Source organism: Littorina saxatilis, linkage group LG2 (assembly GCF_037325665.1).
Source record: "Littorina saxatilis isolate snail1 linkage group LG2, US_GU_Lsax_2.0, whole genome shotgun sequence".
Classification (NCBI taxonomy): domain Eukaryota; kingdom Metazoa; phylum Mollusca; class Gastropoda; order Littorinimorpha; family Littorinidae; genus Littorina; species Littorina saxatilis.
This window is the reverse complement of record NC_090246.1, coordinates 32,234,740-32,254,442: the sequence shown is the minus strand read 5'-3', so window position 1 is coordinate 32,254,442 and position 19,703 is coordinate 32,234,740. Positions and strand designations below refer to the sequence as shown.

General features: G+C 40.8%; 1 long non-coding RNA gene across 1 annotated transcript in view; it reads right to left on the bottom strand.

The window, feature by feature from the left end:
- LOC138958783 (uncharacterized) overlaps positions 1 to 17,500 on the bottom strand; it is a 29,711-nt gene extending 12,211 nt beyond the window's left edge. The window contains exon 1 of the long non-coding RNA XR_011453507.1: positions 17,279 to 17,500. This is a non-coding gene — a long non-coding RNA (uncharacterized lncRNA). The remainder of the gene's footprint in view (positions 1 to 17,278) is intronic.
- Positions 17,501 to 19,703: the final 2,203 nt, after the last annotated feature.

Below are 19,703 nucleotides of genomic sequence, written 5' to 3'. Positions count from 1 at the left end.
GTTGTAGCTGTTGTCGTCGTCGTCGTCATAGATGGTGATAGTAATGATAATGATTTGAGTCATTGTTCTTTCTCTTTTTCATTTAACTTAAATTTTAATTTAACGTTAACTTTCCTTCTCACCCACCCATGGTATTTGTTTCTCTCTTCACCAATGAGAGCTGGAGTAGTTAACTTCGCAATAAGATATATTTGATAACACATTGCATCTGTCTGTCTGTCTGTCTGTCTGTCTGTCTGTCTGTCTATCTGTCTGTGTGCCTGCCTACCTGCCTGCCTGCCTGCCTCTCTCTCTCTCTCTCTCTCTCCTCCCTCTCTCCCTCTCTCCCTCTGTCTCTCTCTCTGTCTCTCTCTCTCTCTCTCTCTCTCTCTCTCTCTCTCTCTCTCCCTCCCTCCCTCTCACTCTCTCTTTATCAATAGTGTTTAATTTTCCTCAGCGACACGTCCTTTTTTTCCCCTTCGTTATTTTCACGACAAAGAAAAGAGCGTGTGAATTTGTAAACCAAGATTTTCCGTTCGCATCGCAAGGGTGCAGACTTAAAAAAACGCACAACTTGACGCTTGAGTAAACCCTGTTAAATACTGCAATAGCTATATATACCTCTATGGGAAAAAAAGACCTTCCCGTATACATATATGTAAAGGGTCAGATTCTCACGCTTTTTCTTCCTGTAGGTATCTCCCACTGTCTCTTCTTAGTATGTGACCCTTATTTACACCCGTTTTTTCATCTCTAACACAGGACTCCGCCTTCGACAAACACTGTACAGGTTGACAAGTGTGTGAAAATACGATCATGCAATGATAGACCAATAATTAAGGTTGTACATTTAGTGGAAATTATGCAACAAGGGCGATTCGTTTTCCTCTGATGAATAGTGTTAGCGTAGACACAAGAGGAAACCTGAAGGGAATAGCAAGTTTCCTCTGACGTTATAAAACTAGTAGGCTGGGTTAGGCAGGAAAGCTTACAAAATTAACAGCTGGAATGATGGATCGTGAAAGACAATGTTATTGACGATTGTGGTTCTTCATTTTAAAACATATCAACTGCTTTCCCGAGTGTATCAACTTATACAGCTTTTCGGGTTTTTGTTTGTTTTTATTTGTTTTGTTTTATTTTATTTTGTTTATGCGTCATTGTTGCTAAACTTTTCTTTGTTTTCTTTTTTGCTTGTTTCTTTTATGTCTGTCAATGTCTTTGTTACTTCATTTCTCTGTTCTTTTCTTTGTTTGTACAGCCCTTATTATTTTCCTACCCATTCTCCTTGACATATAATACTAAATCGCGCGGTTATTCATTACGTAATGTTAAACCATCTAACTATATCATAAAAATGCACCCTTAATTGCACTGCATCACATGCGACATTGACTTTACAATTACAAGAAGACATTGACTTTACAATTACAAGAAGAACACTTCACTGCGCCAGCTATAAAAGCACAATACAAGACGCAACAGTAACTTCATGGTGAAGATGGTTGGCTTTGCTCCTGGTTCCTTTGTCCTTTCGTCTTAGCCAGGAAAAATGCCAATAATGATCGTCATTTGGCAAGTCAGCTATTGGCTTTACGCGCTCAACCTTGGCCTTGGCCGAAGCAACTTCTTAACCGCCAAGAATCAAAAGAAGAGTCGCCAAATGTGTCACGCTTATAATACTCATCTACGCTTTCAGTTAAAGCAGGGTTGTTGTTGTCGTGGTCGTTGTTGTTGTTGTTGTTGTTGTTGTTGTTGTTGTTGTTGTTGTTGTTGACAACAAGTTATTTCAATGCTCGTTTTAAAAAAAGCACTGCCATATAGCTTCTTTTGCACGAACTGTGGTGGTGGGTTTTTTCCTTACTCAGTAAGGAAACAACCTGCATTCATGATTTGTTTCTTTTATGGTAGCAAACTCTAGGTCTTCCAACCCTGGTGTGATCTAATCATATACCCTTTGTATGCAAACAAATAGACTACTTTATTACCAATTTACAAGACAACGCCCTAAATATTGAAACGTGTGTGCCCTGATAATATCAGAGACCGCAATTTGCCTTCAACCCTACTGCTTTACCATATCACACGTTTCGACATTTTAATGTAAAACCGCGCATTTTTCAGCCTGCTTTTCTCAGAGAAAAAAAGAAAACTCAACGAAATAACAATATCGACCGGGTCTTCTGTTTCCTTAGCGTCACCTGAGTGAGCTTGTTTGCGACTGACAATGCAGACGACGATCATCATTCATTGAACGAACTCAAAGACCAGATTTGTTATTCCATCTTTTTGTCAACAATATTGCTTGTTTGTTATTTTTTTTCAGTTTGTCTTGTGGTCTCACACGAGAGAGCGTAATTGTGTCTTCCCACTCAAAGCAACACGAGTTTTTTTGTTCTAACTCATACTCTCCTTGGTTTTCTTCTTTTTGTTTTTCATGTGCCTACCTTATTTCATACGTGTTCTGTTCAAGGGCATCTGCAAAGTGACCTTTTCGTGTCTAGAATAACATATATAGCTTTCAAGAAATTAAGGATTTATAATGGCAATGCTGAATTGTTTCAGATCTTCTCTTATTCTAAAATTGAAGGGGTTTTTTTTGTTTTTGTCAAGGTTATTTTGTGTTTGCAAGACTCCAAAGTGGTCCCATTCCAACGTTTGACTCGCCTGTAGTCCTTCTGGATACATGTGACAATATAACGTAAACAAACACTTGCAAAGCACAAATGCTAACTAATTAAAAGTAACTAAATTGCGTCGCCGTGTCTATAGTTTCTATCTGAGTTGGCCGTGCCATTGACATCAGTTTAAACCAGACAAAAATGGATACGAATGGGGAGAGAATCTACAACTCTTCACACACAATACCTTTACTTCGGCCGAGGAAAGCAAAAAGTCAAAAAATGTCACCTGGTCCAAAAAAACAGTTACATTGTCCACCATCTTCGCTGGGATAAACAAGTCAGAGCGAAGCTGGCAAAGGGTAGTGGTCAGCGTTTGACCAGCGGCTCTCTCGGCCAACATGCTGAGGTCAAAGTCACAGGGGAAGGACAATGGACACAGTTGTATCTGGCCAGCTGCCGGCATATTTGAGCTGTCTTCGCTGGACCCACAGCCAAACTTCAGAGGATGCATGCGAAGAGCCGGCCTCTACTTGAAGACAAACCTTCTGCGGCTGAAATCGAAAGCAGCCCCAACATTGAGACAAACTTGTAAAGACCACATCGCGAGGGTTCGCTACATCGAGACAATGCTCTGAGGCTACGGAGAAGGAACCCTACGCATTGAGACAAAACCTCTGAACCCACATCGAAAGCGTCGTTCGGATGGCGACAAACTTCTGAAACTGCAACAAAAGCCCCTTTCACATTGAGAGAAACTCGCGAGACTGTCGTAAAAAGGGAAAGATAGAAAGAAAGGGGGAAAAAGAAAAGAAAAAGTAGAAAGAGGGCCCTTCTTCACGACGGACTAGGACCCAAAAGTTGTGTGGAAAGAGCCCTTTGCACTAAAAGGGCAAACTTTACAGTTTTCTGTTTGAGATCGCCGCACACTCTGGACATTTTGAGTTTGAGAGAGAACACGGCTGGTTTGCTGCGAAAGTATGCTCATATCCAAATCGAGAGCTGGGTGGTGATTTTTTTGTGTTCTTTTGTTTTGGGAGAAGTTATGTTGAAGAGCCCCAGACTCAAATCCAATCCCATATCCTCACAATAGTTTGTTGTTACATCACGAGTCAAAGGGGATGTCGAGCACGTGAACACGTGATGTCCGAAAGGACACATTTTGTGGTGGACCTTCATGCACGAGCAACGTCAATATATGTATTAGCCTGCATACAAGCACACACGCAATGATCATGAGAGACAGAGATACAGACAGACAGAGCTAGACAAAGCTAGACAGAGCTAGACAGACAGACAGACAGGCAGAGACATAAAGACATTGACAGAGATAGAGAGAGAGCTATGGGGGGGAGAGAGAGAGAGAGAGAAAGAGAGATAGAGAGAGAGAGAGAGAGAGAGAGAGAGAGAGAGAGAGAGAGAGAGAGAGGGAGAGAGAATTGAATTGAATTGAAATTTATTTTACGAGGGTAACAGAATAAGCAATGTATACATGCTTTTTTTCATTCGGCCCTCGCCCATTGAGGGGTAACAAACAAGAAGAAATAGAAGATAAGTTTAACTACAGTACAAATGACATATTTACCATAATTAACATGTCAAACAACCAATAAGACATTTTAAGATGCATTGTGATTCTTTAGCAATGCTTGAAAATTATATATAACAGAGAAATATTTGTTTGTATAAAAAAAAATATCCTTCATGCATTATATATAATCATGTTTTTCAATATAATCAGAGAGTACAGTTATATTTTGCCAGCTGCTTGATAATATTTCTTATAAGTTTTGTAAAAGAAACAGCATGTAATATTCCTTGAATGATGTTTCATGAATTCGTAATTTAATTATATTAGGAATGGCGTTCCACATAATTGCTCCAGAATATATGATAGACTCGACTTGTACAGGTCAATTCTTGGAGTTGGGGTAATTAATTTGTTACATTTTCTATTTTAGAGAGAGGGGGAGAGAGAGAGGGAGAGAGAGAGGGGGAGAGAGAGAGAGAGAGAGAGAGAGAGAGAGAGAGAGAGAGAGAGAGAGAGAGAGAGAGAGAGAGAGAGAGAGAGAGAGAGGCCCAATAGAGGTGACTAATGCAACCATTCTATTCATATTCCCCAAACCATGACTTTCATCTTTTCGATTGCTGTCACTCTCACACACGAAACACGAATTATCTTCGATATGGGAGAGTGAGTTTTCACACACCTCTCTTGGTGGGCTTTAACCCATGGAGGGGGTGACTGTCAGAATATAACGGCTTGGTTTACTTGGTCCCACGACATGACCATACAAAAAGAAATTAAAAGCAGACAGTTCGACAGTCGAGCAATAAATCTAAGTACTTTTTATACCACCATAAAAGATCTATGTTAAAAATTAACAGCTCAGTTGTTTTAATCCCAGGACACTCAGATTATGGCAGAATAAAGACAGTTACAACCCTTCAATACGTAGTCGTTTCATATGATGGAATGTTATTGGCCGGGGCTTAATTCAAGATTGTTGTGATTTTAACCCGTCATTGTCGTATGAGTAAGAACGTTCAAAGGATTCATACAAATTAGCCTAAAGGGTCGAGGCACCCTGTCTCGCAGCAATATGCTTTCAAGCTTAAGATGTCCTCCTCAGATAGTCGTTGACAGAACCACCTTTACATCAAAAAGAATAAATTCATGAGCAACTAGATCTCTCTATGCGTACGCTACAAAGCGACAAGGCGTAACCTCCCCTCAGGCGTGAGGTGTAGCTTTCAACTCATTCGTAATAACTGATGAAGCGTAAAGATCAAGCGTAAGGGGCAATCAGTAAAACATGAAGCGATGCGGAACAGGAAAAAGAGAGAAAACACTTTGAACAAAAAAGACGCTTCGGTGGTTCTGTATAGTCATACCCACCCGAGACGACACTGATTCTCAGATAAAAACAGTAAGTCGCTCTGGAATTAAAAAAGTACCGGTACTATTCTAACGGCGGTGGAATAACAAACGGCAGGGAGTTAACGTTTTTTTACAAATTGAAGAAAATCTTTTGGGTGCAAGTTGTTTTCATTCTTATTTTAAGTTCAGTTCAGCGTTTGAAAGCTTTATTCTCGTGGGCAAGTCAACCAAATTATTAATGTCACCGGCAAACAGTTTACTAAAGGTCTGTACATAAGGAATACATTCGTAGACCCCGGATACACTTGTTTACAAAGGGGAGCTAGGTTTGTAACCGAGGTAAAGGTAATGAGTTGACAAGCAATTTCTTAAATAAACGTTGGCCTAAACTAAGTCCAACGGCGCAAATTTCGTCAAATTTGTAGCCTATGTTGGCAGAGCCATACAAAAGATATATTTTTCGTCTTTTTTTTATGGGGGTCTTTATCTGGCTTTCATCCCACATAAATATCTTATTAAGGTGTGGTCGAAATATAGCCTCTGTGGGGATCAGTAAACTCATTATCTTAATTCATAAACTTTGCCGGTCTTATGATAATTGCCAACGCCAAAATCATGAACTCGTTCAAGACACCATCGATATTTTTTTAATTCAATACTGAAAATTGCACGTCACCTTTCAAATCTGCTTCATGATGAAAAGTTAGTACACAATTTCAACCACTCCAAAATGTCATCTAATCTTGAAAAGTTCTGCTCTGTCATCATTATTTCTATGGCTGCAGTTTCTCACATTCCAGCGGACCTTCACCAGCGCTAATCAATAACATTATTAGTTCTAACGTTAAGGCCTCAGTAGCCACTCTCTCGTGTCTTTGAACTGCTACAGTTTCTATTTCATTGTCTGATCATCTTCGCCTTCAGATTGTTGTTATTTTCTTCTCTTCATCGACGTCGTCGTCATTACCAGGAGTAAGGATTCGGAACGCTTTGGCAATTTGGAACATCCAGCTAATACTGATAATTGTGGTTTTGTTGTTGAGTTAGATTTCTCACATAGATGATTACAAGTCCTCGATTTCAGCCTTATATATCCTTTTTTTTGCAGATTTAAAAATTGTGACAAATAAACATGTGTATACCAAACACGTCATTTGTTCACCACGTGACGTGCGTTACTGCGTCAATCAACAGTGTTTCTGTTAATAAAAGAGACATGAAATAAATTAAGTCTTAAAGTGTTCATTATCGCCTTAACCGCAGCCTCCGCCCGTTACGGTCTATTGACCACCTGCTGCAAAGCTTCATCACTCTAGAATTCAACACGCCTATTGCGCAAATTGTTATCTGCTGACACAGAAAAATGTGCTGGTCTGATTTGCTCAGTTCACAGGCACATACAATCTGATCAAGAAACGCAACAAAAGAACTACCGCATGATCTCTGTTTCTGTCTCTATCTCTCTATGTGTCTGTCTGTCTGTCTGTCTGTCTGTCTGTCTGTCTGTCTGTCTGTCTGTCTGTCTGTCTGTCTGTCTGTCTGTCTGTCTCTCTGTCTGTCTGTCAGTCCGTCCGTCCCTCTCTCTCTCTCTCGGTCTCTCGGTCTGTCTGTCTTGTCTGTCTGTCTGTCTGTCTGTCTGTCTGTCTGTCTCTCTCTCTCTCTCTCTCTCTGTCTCTCTCTCTCTCTCGTACACACACACACACACACACACACACACACACACACACACACACACACACACACACACACACACACACACACACACACACACACACACACACAAGCTCAAACCTCAGCCTCATTGATTTTAACCATTTCGCTGATATTACATGTGCCTGTGATTCAACAGATTGATTTCAGTCTACCACTCAACGTTGCAGGTGCGTGCTTCAATTCTGGCTTCTGGTTACCTTTGCTATGGCAACCCGAGTGGTTAACACAGACACAAAAGTGCCCTTCGTCAATGACGTATATAAAAAGTATTACGCACACGGCGATGTTAATATACAACCATAGCAACTGATTCCAACGTAAGTTGATATATACGCACATATCTACAAATGGAGATAAATATTGGAGAAGAGATTAATGTGTTTATCAATTCAGCGTACCTCTCCACTATTGTGGCAGGTGACAATTTGCCCTATATTAATTAACACAGTCAACATTTTACGTTATTTTCTATTTTAGACCAAAATAGGACATTTGACACAGATTGAGACTGTCATCGTTCTCCGAGACCGTGCTACCTAATAACATTTACAGGAGTAAGATTAATTCGAATACTTTTGTACCATTTGTAACATTTGACACACCTAAAATGTGTGCTTTTCAAAGCTATATGTGTATTTGTTTTTGGTTCCTATACAGTCATGTCTTCGATGTCAGGCCCCTCCGATGACAGGCCACCTTATATAAAAGGACACCATCGGCTGTCCTTCTGTCTGTTTGTATGCCAAAATAAACCTGTCAAGATGAAAGATCACCTGCAATATCGGGACACATTTGGCTGGTCCCCTTTCATCACATGCACCACCGTGGCAGAGAAAAATGCCAGTCGCTGGCTTTAAAACCGGTTGTTACTATCAGCGTGGGTTCAACCCCAAAGTTCGGCGCGGGATGTGTGTCCCAGAGTCAACTTTGTGCAGACTCTCCTCGGTGTCCGAACACTCCCGTGTGCACGCATGCGCACGATAAAGATCCCAGGGTCACAGCGAAAGCCTCAGGCCTTGGAAACAGGAATACATGCATGCAAAAATACGAAGCACGGATGTCCGTTCGGCCAACAGCCAATAAAGTAACCATTTCAGCACTGACCCAAGACGACCCAACCCAGTCCCTAGCTCATTTCAGGTCTCCTCTAGCAGCCGGCAGCAAGCCGTCTACATCCCCCCCCCCCCCCCCCCCTGCATTTTTATTTTTTATTTTCATACAAAGCCGGGTTTTCCCGTGTAACATGCCCCTAATGGCTTTGCCGTGAGGGCGTAAAACTTACATTTTCTCTCAATGCCAGTCATGGGCAGTAAACAGATTCTTCACTCGGCATAATTAATGTTGCGGTAGCAGTTGAGGTGCAGCTTATATTCGTATTACGCAGTTAATACTTCTCCGCATGTCCGTTGAGTGAATCATATACAATTTAGGAGAAAATAGGATATGGAGCGGTTTAGGTTTCGCCGTTATTAATACATTATTCAAGTGTATGTGAATATTGCCGAAGCATATTGAAAGAAGCTTGCATACATAGCTAGAGTTCACTGTTATTAGTAAATTAGTTTATGTGAATATTGACAAAGCAGATGACAAGAAGCATACATACTAAAATCAAGTCAGTATATTTTCTGGTTCCCATAAAACCTGCCACCTACCATCATAAACATTCTGCACCTGTCAACAAAAACAAGCACAGATAAAACGCAACAAGACCAGTCTATCAATGACCGACACGTAACATTAGACTAACCGCGCTGATAAACAGAGTTATTAGAAGCGTACTGTTTTTATTGCTCCGTGTGAATTTATTCGGCCAGCTGCTGTCACGGGTAGCACGTGCCCAGATGGTAAATGTTGTCAGTGAGAATAGATCACAGAATGTGACAGCGAGGGAGTGAGGCTTCAATGGGCGTTGGGCGTCTGGCTGCTGGTCACATCTGTTGCCATGTCGTGGACATGATAATGTCAGTGATGTCATGGAAAGGGAATGCGTGCATCACTCGGAATTAAGTGGTAATGCGTGAAGATGGGCACGGACTGGGAGTTTACATTGATGGTTGTAATAATTATTGTGAAAGTCTGTGCGCTCTTGTGAAATAGCAGAGTGCGCGTGGTTATACTGCTGAGCTTTTACGAAAGAAACCTTCCTTGTGTTAGCATACCCATGAACGTTTCAATCAAGTCTTTTCCTCAGCACTAGTTCATTAAAAAAAAACTAACGATTTAAAAATCGTCTGTTTGCTGACTGTGTGGTTTGGGCATTTTCTACTGAAGATAGCTCTACAACTCAATGGGTAAACCCCGTGAAAGCAGTATAAATAACCCTGACGTGAAAGTACTCTGATTCACTGCAGGAAAATAGGCTGTATAGACACATCAAAAAATTAAATCAACAAATAAAAGTGTGAGCAAGAACTCACAGAAATAGTCACTGTCGTTTAACTTATAAAATTACAAATCAAATACCCTGTAATGGAAAAGTCCGTCAAATTGAACATAACGAATCCATAGAGCATCAAGACACAGCACGAAAAGAAATTCGGAAAAAAATAACCGAAGCATGTGCATGAAACCCTCGTGTGCACCCCGCCACTCCACCCCCCCCCCCCCCCACACCTCACCCGCAAACCTAAATCAGAGCAGTTGTAAATAACCATGTACATAATTATTGTTTGAAATTTTCTCTTTTTTTTTCATGCTTACTTTTGAGTGCTGTGTCTCTGTTTGTGTCGTTGCCTTGTCATCGTCATGTAATTTATGCGTAAGTACAAGTGTATTATGAGTGTGCTTGAGTTGTTAATGCAAAAGAATGTGTGTGAGTGCGCCTTGAGTCGCCTTGTGGTGAGATATGTGCGCGTTATAAATTCTCATATTATTATTATTGTAAAACATGACTCACGAAAGTAAAACACTGCCATAAACATGAGAAAAAATGTGCATCATGAATACAAGGAAACAGGAATTTTTTTATTTTATTTTATTTTTTTTTTTGGGGGGGGGGGGGGATACTTAGCGAACATTTACAAACGGAAAAAATCCCGTTCTGTGTAACTTATCATTAGAAAACTTTGAAAGAAACTGCACCGAGAAAATAATCAGCAGGCCACGGATGAGTGATTAAGGTGCAAGCAGCACTCAATCAGGCTTTGTTTAACGACCTTTTCACCTTGTTGTGATGCAAATGAGTTTTATGCGGCAAATGCTGCAGCTGGCGGGCTGGGGAAAAGCTGCATTTCCTACAAGGGACGGCCATTGTTTACAACAATAGGCGAGTACACAGAGATGGAAACGTTATTGGAACCTCAAATCAGCTTATCAACATAAAAACAGCAACAAAATGTACGTCTATGCCAAAGATATCATCCATCTGAGATACATGCTAGTCACCGTCTGGACCTACTTGCTATAGCTATTATCTATGATCCCAAATTCCTCTCTTTTGAACTTCGTGGTTTTCTGTTCTTCTTTATAACTTTTTTTTATTTCGGGGGGCGGGAGGGGGGATGCGGATGAGCGTGATTGGGTGGAGGTGGTTACGAGGGTGAGAGGAGTTGTCAACAGGTTTTTTGTAATCAGTGACTCATTCAGTGTTACTTCCGCAAAATGAACTGCAGTTGTAAGAACAAAAACGTTTAAGTGTGCACACCAACAGGTTGTTTGTGAAAGGAAGAGCAACAGACCCACACGTTTTGTGTTACGTCAGTATAGCACATGTTCATACAAACTTTTATTAATTCATGGAAATCAACCCGCGTATAAAAAAAAACTTCCCTAAACATTGTGTGGGCATAAGCCGTTTTTGTTTGTAATGAACATCCAGTGTGAATGAGTCATAGAGAAATACATGCCATATGAACAATTTATTGAAAAGCAGAATTATACATAGACATATGCCGTACTGTTTTCAACACCACCACAGAAGCAACAGAGATACAATCATCATTATTTACACAGTCTTCGACCGCCATTACTGTCTTCGTTCGTTAACGGCGTCACCATCATTATCATAATCGTCATCTTTATCAAAACCATCTTCATCTTCCTCTTCTTCTTGTATCGTCGCCCTCTTTGTACTCTATCGTGTTTATGGTCATTATCTCCATCATCATCATCACAATCTCGTTACACAGGTAATAAGGACCTCAGACGGACATCCCACTGACCCCTGTCTCATCCTTTCAACTAGATGAACAGACCCCTGCAGAGACCTTCAGACCGAAAGTGACAGCAGCACAGAGAAATGACGACTTTATCAAAAGCCGCGTGAGGCGAGTTTTGCGACCCCTCCCTCCGAACATCCGTATTTGTATCTTTATCAACGCGGCCAACATCCCTCCTTTGTAGTACTATCTCCGCCCTGTCACCACCCCCGACAAAAAGACCAGAGGAGATTCTTGGCTACAAAAATATCCCGTGCGTTGGAGAGAGACAGAGAGAGAGAGAGAGAGACAGAGAGAAAGAGACAGAGAGAGACAGAGAGAGAGACAGAGAGAGACAGAGAGAGAAACAGAGACAGAGAGAGACAGAGACAGAGAGAGAGACAGAAACAGAGACAGAGAGAGAGAGAGAGAGAGAGACAATGACAATGACAATGACAAATTCTTTATTAACGAGGGTAATGGCATAAGCAAACAGGTGCTTTTTTACATCCAGCCCTCGCCCATGGGAGGGTTTAATCTAATGATAATACGTTTTAAAAATGTTGGAATATCAATTAAAGAAGTAATAAAAACAAACGACAAACAAGCAAACGATTAACAGACTAAACAAACAAACAAAAATATACATACAAACGAACATGACATATTATTGTCAAAGGTATAATGAAAACTGCTTCAAGCAACAAAAAACGTGTGAAACTTCGAGGGAAGAAAAAATCCGTGAAACTGAGGAGTCAATGAAGCAACTACGTTGCAAGTAATAGCAATGTAGCATCGTTACATAAGTCATGTTATGAAATTAATTAGGTACATTTATCTACTGAAACGTGTAAAAGGTACAAATAGGGCATCAACAATATAAACATGTTTAGGCTAAGTGAGAACGAAATGTGCCATGTATAAGGAATGAGAAATATCTGTCTTTAAAAGTCTTGGCATTGACAGAATGTTTGAGACCGCTTGGAAGTGAATTCAAAAGATTAGTCCCCGAAAAGAGTAGGCTGGACTTAAAAAGATCTATACGAGGCCGAGGAGCATACATTTTTGTCGGGTCTCTTAAATTGTGGGAAGTGAATTGAGAAGAAAGAGGTGCAGGCGCTCTTCAAATTATGAGTTTATGCATCAAAACGCATTTGTTGTACATGAGTCTTGATTTAGGAGGAAGGATGTTTAAAAGTTTATAGTCTTCGTTGGAGAGAGAGAGACAGAGAGACAGAGAGAGAGACAGAGAGAGACAGACAGAGAGAGAGAGAGAGACAGAGAGAGACAGAGACAGAGAGAAAGAGAGAGAGAGAGAGAGAGAGAGAGAGAGAGAGAGAGAGAGAGAGAGAGAGAGAGAGAGAGCAAAGATTTTCGAAATACCTCCTATAAGTTAAGGAAAAATACGAAGACCTTATATTGCAGAAGAGGCAAAATGCTTATTAGAGTATCAGTTACGCCAAGAAAAAAAGATCAAAGAAGTTTTCACTGAGATTGTACTTTTGCAATGGCGTTAGATAGTTTTATTTTCTGTCACACGTTTCCCCTTTTGAAGATTCGTACACAAAAGTAAAACATAAAAAGTGTTGTGGTAATACTTCAATAACCATATACGAGAAATGTTTCAACATGACAATACATTGCTTGTCTGATTATTCAAAAATATGTATTACTTTTCAATTACGCTCCATTCCGAAGTTCAGTTTCGTTTCATGCTAATGTAGATATTCCAGATACCTGTACAACATGAAAACATTTCCGTGAACATGTAGAAGGTTTGAAATGCGTAATGATGTGTTAATTTGTCTTAATTACCCAGTCACATCTGACACTTAATTGATCCTGTCATACATGCAAAGCGATAGCTTGGCTGATAACTTCATCAAAGCCTGACAGAGACGAGAATGAGTGATGTATGACGGGTGTTCTAGTTATCCGGGCATGCACGAAGGAATGTCACAGTATTCGAAAAACGACTGGGTAATATGCAACGATGTTGTATACACGACGAGTTACAACGTGTATGTACTTTTGCAAAACACATCCCCGTCCACGTCTCTCCCTCTCCCTCCCTCTCTATCTCTTTCTATCTCTATCTCTATCTCTATCTCTATCTCTATCTCTCTCTCTCTCTCTCTCTCTCTCTCTCTCTCTCTCTCTCGTTCCTGTGCATATCCTGTAGCCCCGCACAAACAAGTAAAGAAGGAAGAAGAGACTCTTTTTGTCAACCTTATGCGAATAAAACTTTTTTTTAAAGAATTTTCCTCAAGGATATAAAAAGAACCTTGAGCAGGCTGAGTGTGGGTTGCCTCTCCCCCCCCCCCCCCCCTCTCTCTCTCTCTCTCTCTCTCTCTCTCTCTCTCTCTCTCTCTCTCTCTCTCTCAGTCTCTGTGCGTGCGTCCGCGTGTGTGTCTGTACGTGCTTGCATGTGTGTGTAACTAAATAATCACTATATGACTACGTATAAACAGCTACATTAACGTGAACAAAAAAGGGGGGGTGGATGTTGTTGAAAGGATATTGCAAAGAGTTATATAGGCCATGAAAGACTGCCATGAATGCGTGAGTCTGTGTGTGTGTGTATGTTGGTAAAAGGAGGAAGGATGGTTTGGTTTGGATACAGCTCCTCCTCTGTATCACCAAGACACACACCACAACACAGCAGGGGATGCGCAATCTACACAGAAATCCCGCAACAGTATTTTATGCGAAGTAGAGACAGAACGAATGAATATTTGCTGAGAATATGAAGAGGATGCTTGGGTCTGTGTTTGTTTGTGTTTGTGCGAGGCGAACGACAAGACGGCACTGTTTACGTACTATACAAAGAGGATACTTTGCTACTTTTAACAAAAATATACTGCAAGAATGCCTTATGAACAAAATCCACACAGAGTATTTGTGCAGTAGGCTACTCAAAAAGGCCAGAAATGCGAACGACAAGACGGCACTGTTGACATACTATACAAAGAGGATACTTGGCTACTTTAAAAAAAAATATTGCAAGAATGCTTTATAAAAAAAAATCCACAAAGAGTATTTGTGCAGTACTCAAAAATGCCATAATAACTAAATATTTGTATTTAATCAAATGAACAAAACTACGTTGGCAGTGGCGTGGTTAAAGAATTCCATTACATCTACTGTATTAGCATTAGGGTGGAAAAGGAGACATTTAGATGCAGGAAAAACAGAAAGAACTGTCACTTTTTATCTGTGACATATACTTAGACCATGTTTGATTTATTCAACTGGCAAAATGCCAACTTACAAGAATCGAGCACAAAACCTAGAAACAGTTTCACTACGTTTCGAGGGACCTTTATGCAACACCTTCAGAACTATATCCTAGCTTTACCAATAAATGACGCAGACGTGATTAATTCTGGACCGAATGTTATTCCAACCGTTTACACAAAGCTGATATTAGAAATTATTTTGCCGTTCTTTGATCCAAGAAACAGTTTCACGTGTTTCCCAGAACACCGTGTCGAACAACCATCCCGGCATGACAACAGGCCTCACTGAAACGTATACTGAACCCTTCAGTTATTTGAATGTGGCGGGTTGAATCTTTAATAAATAGGAGGTCTGAGATATGATAATACAGTATCAGATTAGCCCTTCCGCAAACAACGGAGCCAGGTGTGAGTTTAGCCGTTCGATGTCCGGCCATTCGCTTTTGATCTATTTGTAAATTTGAGTGAACGGCCTTAGGTTCAAACTGACGTTGGAGATGAAAGGTGTAATTAAGTAGTCCGGTGAAATCAGACAGTCATAAACCACGAGAAAACCCGGGAAGAAAATACAACAGTGAAACGAAGAGAAGGTAGATGTGACAGACGGAGGGGATAAAGGATAAGAATAGAAAACAAAACTTTATTCAAAATTATTTTTTTAAACCCACAAGAGAACTCTTAAAAATCTAAAAAGTTTTTTTTTAAGACAACTAAAGGAAGGGACTATGGGAAACAAATCAAACGAAATGAAGAAAACTTAAACAAAAAAGGAAGCATAAATTAAATCAGAAATTTTACAAATGTTGGAGCACCTAGTGCTCACATAGTCTATAACAATTACCATAACATCAACTTTTACACATTTTCCCTCCCCTTTAATACATACGCGTGGACTGCTCATCTAGCCCACTTTTAAAGTGGAAGGGGTCATGACTTAAACATGACTATTCAAATCCGTTACAAGATCTTTGTGTTGAAAGCAAGCAACTGATCTTCTTGGGTGGCTTTGATGATGCCTCTGCGCGTGACATTGTCAAACCGGTGAAGTATCAATCCCGTTTGTAATGACAGGTCCATTTACTAGGCCTTCGTTTATTTTATAAACATTCGACTTGCGTTCAAACTGAAACCTGATCGCATCAACTATAATGAGTGTCACACTACATACCAGATGGCTCGACCTAATTTAAGCTATGCACAAAAGTTGGACCAAGACCAACATTACAAGAAACGCATCATGTTCAGATAGGGTGGGTGTTTTTTGTTTGGATGTTTGGTTGGTTGGTTGTTCGTTTGTTTGTTTGCGTGTTTGTGTGTGTGTGTGTGGTTGTTTATTTTTTGTGTTTTTGGTTTTATTGTTGCTTGTTTTATCTTGCGAATTTTGCCATACTATGTAAAAATATAATTTTTAAAAAGGTTTAAAAAAAAGGCAAAACAGAAAGAGAGAGAGAGAGAGAGAGACAGACAGACAGACAGACAGACAGACAGACAGACAGACAGACAGAGTGAGACAGAGAGAGACAGACAGAGAAAAACAGAGACAGAGAGAAATAGAGAGACAGAGACAGAGACAGGCAGACAGACGGCATAAAAGACAGCTAGAGATTCGTGGGCACCATACCTTGCGAAACCTGAACATATTCGACCTTTACATCACAAACACCTTTTGTTACCCCACTTCTTTACAGTCAGTTGACGATCTTGGCTAAACGATGCCAATAATTGACAAGCCAAGAGTAAAATACTGCACCGTAACACGACCCAACCTAGCCATTACTGTACAGGTAGAGCAGCGCGACTACACAAACGAGAGGAAATTGCTGCAGCGGAACCAGGCGAGAAAATGTCTGGCGTGGAACCTGTATCGATCGGGGCGCGCCCTTTCTCGCCATGCACAGAATCTCAGTGTTGCCGGTGTTGTTGATGCAAACTGTTGCTGTTGGTAGCAAAGCATTCTGACTGTCGACTGACATGCTTGTTGGTTTTTCCCCTACCTCACGAAAGCTTGTTTTTCTTTTAATAGCACATTAACAGCGAAATCAACATTATATCTTTTGATTAATAAACGTAAATGTTAGCCGTCACAGATCAGTCCAGACCAGTCCAGCTTTACATGAAATGAGAGGATCCTTCCACATGAACACACACCAAAACTCTACAACCTGTTTGTGTTGTGGGTAGAGTGGGAATCTTTACTGAACTAATTTCGCATGTTGTCACTGGTGTCAGTTTTAACATGATTGTGATGAAACAAAAGTAGACATGCCACTGAATTTTTGTAATTATGTAAGATGAAGGACGCTCTCATCCGATGTAAAAACCTGGACAGGCATGTGGTGGCTGACATGATGGTTTACATGAGAAGGAAGATAGATATAAAACCAATAAAAAACACAGACATGGGGGGTAGCTGGTGCGTGGTTTTGTTTTGTTTTTCAAGAAAGATACTAGGTTGATATCACGCCAATAATGAAGAGATGACAAATGTTACAAGAAGAGGAAACATTTTTTGATTCAAACCTTTTTTCGTTTACAAAAGCTTAAAAGATTTTTCAGTATTTGCACATCTTTTAGTCAGTTCATTTGCCCGCAAGCTCGTGTCTGAGTCATCACAATTTTGGATTTACTTCGTAAGTAACCTCAGAAAATTCCTTCACATCATCAAAAAACACCTCCTTTTTTCATTAAATACGGAAAAAGACTTACCTTATTTGTTCCACTGAAAGTAGCTTCGTTAGCCCTCACAACAAGATCAGTCAGTGCTAATGCTATTATCAAAGTATCATTCCATGCCGGCGTTTTCGCGTGGATAGTTTTTGTTCTGCCTATTGTTCAGTCTCTGTTTCAATGTTCCACCGCGGCTACATCAAGGTAAAAGGTGCACACAGCCACTCAGCCAGCGGACACACACGTCTGTTTCGATCAACTGCTCGGCCTCCCCGTGTTCAGACGACAGCTGTGTGTGTGTCGTCTGCTTCTTTTCAATCGATGACGCGCTCAGCCAATCAGAAAGCGCGAGACTTTACAGCTCTCGAGACGAGCTTTACCATTGGCTGTTTCGTCTTTCCTCGCCAGGTAAGCGCACCTGTGCGTGAAGGTGGGAATGAGAGGAGTTTCATTGTGTGTTTTTGTGCCCTGTTTTGAGCTTTGAAGAGGAAGACTTCAACGGAACAACAACTTTTCCTGGTTTTTGATTTTCATTCAAGGGAGGGACAAAAAGCTGAAAAAGAATTAAAAGGTTAAAGAATTCATCGAAAAACACACAAACTGAAGCACTCGCACACGCAAGCACGCACGCACACATTAAATTACAAATAGCATGACATATATTCCAATGAGACTGATATTTGAAAAAAAATCACAAAAACATCCTTATCTTAGCGGATAATTTACAAAAACGCGGACACTGATGTTTCGCAAATTAACACTTACCTTTCGTGCTTCACTTGAAAGGCTTAATCGTTTCATGCTGATCTATGAAACGTGCACGGTTTGAGACGATGACGCGACAGTGAACGTTATCCCTGATGCCAGCAAGCAGAAGCTTCATTAATTATGAAAGAAGACGGTGTTGCACACGATCACAGTATCGTGCACGACAGGTACTTTGAATGCACCCTTCTATTAAAGACGCCGTTTCTACATAGGCTAAATAGAGGGATTTTTTTAAACAAAATCTTTTTTTACAACATTCCTCCCAACTTATCACAGGTTGTTTGTTTGTGTGTGTGTGTGTGTGTGTGTGTGTGTGTGTGTGTGTGTGTGTGTGTGTCTGTGTCTGTGTCTGTGTGTGTGTGTCTGTGTGTGTGTGTGTGGCTGTGTGTCTGTATTTGTGTATCAATCAATCAATGAATCAATGAAGCTTATATCGCGCATATTCCGTGGGTACAGTTCTAGGCGCTCTGCAGTGATGCCGTGTGAGATGAAATTTTATACGGCCAGTAGATTGCAGCCATGTCGGCGCATATTTACCTTTCACGGCCTTATCCCAAGTCACACGGGTATGGTAGACAATTATTAACTGTGCCTAAGCAATTTTGCCAGGAAAGACCCTTTTGTCAATCGTGGGATCTTTAACGTGCACACCCAATGTAGTATACACGGGGGGTGGTTCGGACACCGAAGAGAGTCTGTGTATGTGTGTGTGTGTGTGTTTGTGTGTGAGAGAGAGCGAGAGAGAGAGCGAGAGGTAGAGAGAGAGAGAGAGAGAGAGAGAGAGAGAGAGAGAGAGAGAGAGAGAGAGAGATCGAGTGTGTGTGTGTGTGTTTGTGCGTGTGCTTGTTATCTGAAATCGAATCCATACGGAGTTTTATAATGCAGAATAAAGACATTCCCATAAGTACTCTTCGACTATACTACATCGGACTGATTTTAGTCTGGTAAATGCTATTGCCTTTATTAGGGATTGTAACCAACGTCCGTGACTCTTACAGAATATATCTCCTATTACTACGAAAGTGAAAATAATTAATTGCCATTAAGTTATTTTTAATTTTCAAGTCTATGTTTGATGTCAGAGACATTTTTACCACTTTCTCGAGAGAAAGATAATTACCGAATGAAGGCTTCAACCATTCCTTCGTCTGTTCGGGAATGTTTCCAATTCAAACAAATTTTCATCAGAAACCTCCACACGCGCGTATTCTCATTGATCAAGAAAAACCTTGTTTCTGTTACCCTGAGGGTTTTTAAGATCATGTAAATTAACAAAAGACAGCAGTTTCACGTAACTGAGCAGTCGATTATCTCTTCGATTTTTATTTCATACTGTATCGTTCCATCCCTGGGTAATTCGGGTCGCTTCCTCCCAGAGGAAAATTGGCAGGAACAAAGAGTCGCGCAACCTAGGTGTGTGCGTGTTTATGTAGGATCAGCTGCCTGCATTTCTGACGGAATGACCGAGGTCTCTTACGTGCCACGGCGGTGGCGCGGGGATGGGACATGGATACCAACACACGGCCTGAATTTCAACCTACGACCCGAGGATCATCATTTGACAATGCTCTGCCAACTGAGCTACCAGACATTGGCTCTTTCACAATCCTCGTGCAACACGTACGTACTTTTGCACGGTTGCCCGAGGTTTCTGGAACTGCTAGCCGTAGATTAAATATTTCAGACGAACGCCTCG